We start from the raw sequence: 6,000 nt of genomic DNA, 5'->3' as shown, positions 1-6,000 counted from the left end.
TTCTGTTTGCAATTGGAGATTCTCCTTGTGCCTCCTTAGGGGAGGATATGCTCATGGCAACCTTATCGCTTTCATTTGATGACTGTAATAGTTTTGTTCCTTGTTCAGAAAATAATTTTCTATCACACACAGATTCACCGTTTGCAGAGCAGTTTTCTTGTGCTTCTGCTGAATGGAGATCAGGAAAATCATTTGGCTGGTTGACGGCTGATTCCTCCATGGTTTCATGTTCTTTCCTGGTGTTCTGTTCCACAGGAAGAGCGCAAATTAGTAAAATGAATAGATGAAAAACTGCAAAAATTGAAACAGCTTCCATGATTGATCTGGCTTTGTTGAAGACTGAAGAATGTAATGCAAGAGTTGTCTTTGTCTTGGTGGAGATAAGCCTTGATGATTGTGTTACATTAAAGCTGGTGAAGGAATGTTTAGTAGATATTTTTAGAACAAAAGCAGACCTTGTATTCTCTTTCACGGATATCACACAATGGAAAACGTGCCAAAAAGCTCCAGATCAACATTCCTTTTTAATCTACAAAATTAGCTGAAGTTGAATTTTAATACATTGAAGGAGTGGGATGAACAAGGAAATCATAACCAGATCATAACATGGTTGGCTACATCATTATTTAATGTCTAAGGAGCAAACCTGGGACCCAGCAATGTACATTTCAAGATAGTGCTAGAAATTTGCTTGTATCAAGACTACGTGTACAAGTTTTAGGCCTCTGTTCTGCACTACAATCAGGACTAAGTTTACCAGAATTGCATTGTAATACTTTATAAGAATGGATCTTTGATAATGTTATGAGCTACCAACACCTGAACTAAATTTTTTTTAGCAAAAACTAGAAGGCAGAAATGTAAAAACGGAGAGGGGGAAGGTGGTATTGCATTGTTTGCATATTCAATGGCAAACATGATTGTTAGAGCCCTCAGTTCCCATTAGAGTCTTATTCTGTTTGTTGATTACGGTAAAATATGGTCAGCATAATTAAGGACCATCCATTTTATCATTAATTACTATGAATTCCTCCTATGAATTTAAAATAAATAAGATTATAAATGAAAAAAATCATAAATATATATATAATATAAAAATAAAAAACACTGGAAATGTTTGTCAAGCAGCATCTGTGGAGATAGAAACAGAATTAATGTTTCAGGTCAATGACCTTTCATTGTATATTTTTGACAATTTTATCTTTCTACCTTTCTCCCTAATAGTCCAACTGTTATGGCACAGCAGATAGTAAATGCTGAGCTGTTCAAATCCCAGAGGGAAACTTGAAACAACTGCCACAACTATTTTACAATTTGTATTTATTTTGAGATGCATGCCTTGAAATCAGTAGTAATAAGACCACTGGGTCTTATAGGTTTCTTACAAAACAAACTTAAACCTTTATTAATAAAAAAATGATTTAAGCACATACATAGGTTTACAAATTACTATGATGATAACTCCTAGCTCCCTTAGTTAATCTAACTCCCAGTTACACCTCCATTAAGACAACAGTAAAACACATAGGTTTTTTAAAAACCCAGGCAAATTAACACAATACCCTGAACAGTCAAATTCAAACTGAGGTTTCTTCACTTCAGTTTGTGTAGACAGCAACTTGAGGCTTAGAAGCTGGAGGCTTTTCACACTTGTTAGATCTTAGAATGCCTGCCCTTACACACAGCCTTCTCTCCTTTATACATATTTTCCCCTTTGAATGCATATCCCTATTGTTTCACTTTGTCTTTGGACTTTACCTCTCTAATAATAAAAATCTATTATAGTACTAATTTTACCAGTCATCTTAACTTCTTCTGGCTAGGTGCAACATTTCACCCCCTCTTTTGAATTCAAGCTTATCTGGTTTATTTAAAAATGCAAATGTTCCCTTTATACCTCACATTCTAAAACTCCAGCGTTGTTTACGTATTTAACATTTCAAACCTAGCTTCTCTTCTTGATACATCAAAGCATTCAGACCAGCTGACTTTAATTCAATTAAGACACACACGCACACTATTCCTACTTTACAATAAATTCCAATAACATTATGAAAATTATTATATTTTCCTGATGCCAACTCATTGGAAAATGCAGGTTTAAATCCAAAACCATTATTCCATAGCTTATAGTGAAATACTTGTGCTTTTTTTGTTTAAAATAAAGCACTTCACTCTGTAGAATGCATGAGAGCCAACTTAAACACTGGGTGAATGGCACACTACATAAGATTCACAGATTTCACCTCTCCCTGTTGAATGAATACTGGAAATGATATGATTAGACTGGCATGATTTTACACAACTTCTGCTCCTGCTCCTGCTCAGCAATCCATGATACTTCAAAGGCTGCGATCAATAATCAGATCCTGTTGGACATCCTTCCGTTTTGCTATTTTGATGGAAGGTCACAACCTGAAACGCTAACTCTGTTTCTCTCTCCACAGATGCTGCCAGACCTGCTGTGTATTTCAAGCATTTTGTGTGTATATCTGTTTGCTGGCTCTGTTCCAATTTGTGCAAAGACCACCTGAGTTGCATAGAGCAGCACAACTCACACTGCCAGAAGCAAAAGAAATCTGCATCTTCCTAACTATGATGAAGGTGTTCCCATATCCTCCATCACAAACACATGGATTAAACATCTGTAGGAACAAATCCTATGACATATGTCCTTCACCTAGAACTAGGAAATTGGCAAGCAATCTGAACTCCATTTCTGGAGATCCAAACTAGTTCTCTCTCCATTTTCCACCAATCCCACAATAAACCTATGCACAGTGTAAGATAAACAGTCTTCATTACATCCAGGATCAATTCCTTCCTCTTCAACACTTTCTGCTCCGACTTCGGAATCCCATCTTTCGTAAACTGCAACTCATTCAGAAACTACCATATATGTCTTATGCAGTACGATGTCCCAGTTCTGTATCACTCCAGCCTTAGCTAATTCCCATCGGCTCCCATCCCTGAAATGCAAACATTTCACCTCTGCAAACCTCTCTAACCCTACATGCCCAATGCACACCCTCTGTTCTTTTAACTCTCTTGCCTTCAGCATTGTGAGATTCACCCGGAAGTCAATTAGTCAAATGAAATTATCATAGGAGAAAGGAAAGTAAGAGTTAAAATTTCAGGTCTAATGGTCCTTTGTCAGATCCTGGACTTCTGGATTTTGAGTTCAGTGTGCAGTGGAGAGAGGAAGAGGTTAAATTGGATAGGCTCTGAAATACAGGCATGCCAATGTTGTGCTGCCAGGTCAATAGAATGATTCCTGTGAACAGGGGCCCCAAATTCTAATTTCTCAGCACTGCTTAAAGGTACCTCTTAAAGTGGAGACCAATTATAGCTGGAGGAGGAGGTGAACCTGGCCTGGGAAACATGGAATGACACAACATGGGAAAGAGCAGGCTCCACTGTTTTGGGATGCTGAACTAGAGGTCTTCGTAGAGGAGGAGGAGGGATGATGATGTCCTCTATCCATTGGATGGATGGACGGAGGTGCGGGGGGGGGGGGGGGGGGGGGGGGGGGGGGGGGGTGGGGGGTGGGGGGAGGTGGTTGGGGCAGATGGCCCTCCAAACAGTCAAAAGACAGTTGGGATAGCCATGGAGATCAATGCAGGAGTCAAACCCTGAGAATCTGGACGAAATGCCATAAGAGGTTCAATGATCTCACTTGTGGTCAAGGTCTTATCTGGATGAATGCAGCTCCAACAACACTCAAAAGATTGACACCATCCAAGACAAAGCAGCCCAGTTGATTGACACCCCATCCACACCATCTTATGCCTTCACTCATTCCACCAGAGGCTGTATAGTGGCTGCAGTATCCACCATCTACAAGATGCACTGCAGCAACTTGCCAAAGCTCCTTCAAAAACACCTTCCAAATCTTTAACTTCTACCACCTCAAAAGACAAGGGCAGAAGACACATGGGAATACCACCATCTGCGAATTCCCCTTCAAGCCCCACTCCATCCTGACTGAGAACTATTTTTATCATTCCTTCACTGGTTCAAAAACCTGAAACTCCCTTCCCAATAGCAGTGGGTGTACACTTATACCACACAGACGATGGACACCTGGAAGTTCCCCTCTAAGCCACTCACCATCCCGACTTGGAAATATATCGCCATTATTTCAATGTTGCAGGGTCCAAAACCTGGAACTCCCTCCCTAACAGCACTGTGGGTGTACCTACACCACATGGACTGCAGCAGTTGAAGAAGGCATCTTACCAGCACCTTCTCAGGGCCAATTGGAGATGGGCAATAAATGCTGTCCACATCCCTAAATGAATAAAAAAAGTTCAAGAAGGTGGCTCAGCACCAGCTTAGAGGGCAATTAGGGATGGGAAACAAATTCTGGCCTTGCTAACAACACTCACACTTCACAAGCAAATAATAAAAAATCATCCTGAAATATTACGATATAATTTCATCCAAAGGTAGTGGAGTATTTTTCTGCATTGCCCTGACAAGACTTAGCAACAACAGAAAGTGGCATGGACAGAATGCGTGCATTCCCTCTACTGCCTGTGAGCAGTATGGTTAATAGGTAATAGATTTGTCTTTTTTCACTCTAGGAGTGTGTCCCCCAATTAATGTTTAAGCAGCAATCTTTCGAGAGTTTAAAAAAGGTTATTTATTCTCACACACTTACCCCGAATAAAACATGACGTCTCTCTCACACAGATTAGATACAAATGAAGGTAATATACCGTTACAGGTTATAATTATCTCAGTCTCCAGCCTACACTCCTATGAGGCAGGCTTGTAGTTTCTTGGGATGGTCTTGATGCTTTGAATTTGAGATGACAGATTGCTAAAGTGATTCTCAATAGGCTGTGAAGTTTCTTGTAGTCAAATTTCTAGCAGGTTGGTTCTCAGCTGAATTTTAAACACATTGGGGAATCCTTCTCTCAGGTGGAATCTCCCACTTTCAAGGTATTGCAATTAATTACATTGGCTGCTTGCTGACTTGCAGCTAGTTCAATGGCTTTTAGTGGAATCCTATCTGCCAACAGCTTCTTGCTGATTTTAAAAGCAGACAACAAAAAGGCTTCCTCCTCATGTGGCTTGCACAAGTTCAAAGTCCTTTTCCAAATAAGGGGATAGTGTTTAACACCTTGAGAGTTTGAGACAGTGTCTTTATGTTTGACCCATTCAAATTGATAGTACCCTTTTGGATTAGTTTCAGGGAAGGGCATTGATTCAACATCAGTCTGGAATGTTCCTTTTGTTCTCTCTTGAGACACGGGGTTGATTTCAATCTACAAAAGAAGTCAGCTTATCCTCAAGTGGCCTTTTCTTTTCCAGCTTTGTGTGCCGTTTTAAAATCTAAAAATTAGTTTGAAGTTCAGAATATACTAGGCTTGACAAAAGGAAGAAACCAACAATGCTGAAAATAGTCAAAAGATCACACTCTCAGGTATCTTTCAATACTATCCACCATAATCCAATTACTAGGTACATAAAACCATTCCAAACCAAAGCTACTACACTAACAAGAACAAAGAATTCAAGCTCCATACGGTGACATGGGAAAAGATCTTTCAGAACCTGCAGTGTTATCTGAGCAGTAACTTCTCAAAGTGAATTGCAGGGGCACATAGGTTTAACTGGAAAGATACAGAACACAATTTTGTTAACAGATTACATTCTTCCTAGAAATAGTTAGAATTTTAATTGTAACTTAAGTATGCAGTTTAACTTTTGGCATATGCAATTACAGACGCAAACGTCAACTTCTTAGAACATCTGAAATATAAGAATGAGAAAAAAAATCATGATGGCCAATATGTTGGATCCCCTCCCCACAAAAATTAAGCTTTGATGCTGTAATATCGTGCTGCTGCTGCAGTCTGGTTAACATCTACTAAATCCGTATGTAAATGAATTGTCTAATTTTATAACGATAATGCTGCTTAAGCTAAATTTACTCAATTTAAAGAATATTAACTACAGTTATTAATGGAAATGCATCCATTTCAAGTGTAT

This window comes from Carcharodon carcharias, chromosome 14 (genome assembly GCF_017639515.1).
Source record: "Carcharodon carcharias isolate sCarCar2 chromosome 14, sCarCar2.pri, whole genome shotgun sequence".
Taxonomy (NCBI): domain Eukaryota; kingdom Metazoa; phylum Chordata; class Chondrichthyes; order Lamniformes; family Lamnidae; genus Carcharodon; species Carcharodon carcharias.
The sequence above is the reverse complement of the archived record's forward strand: the minus strand, read 5'-3'. Positions refer to the sequence as shown.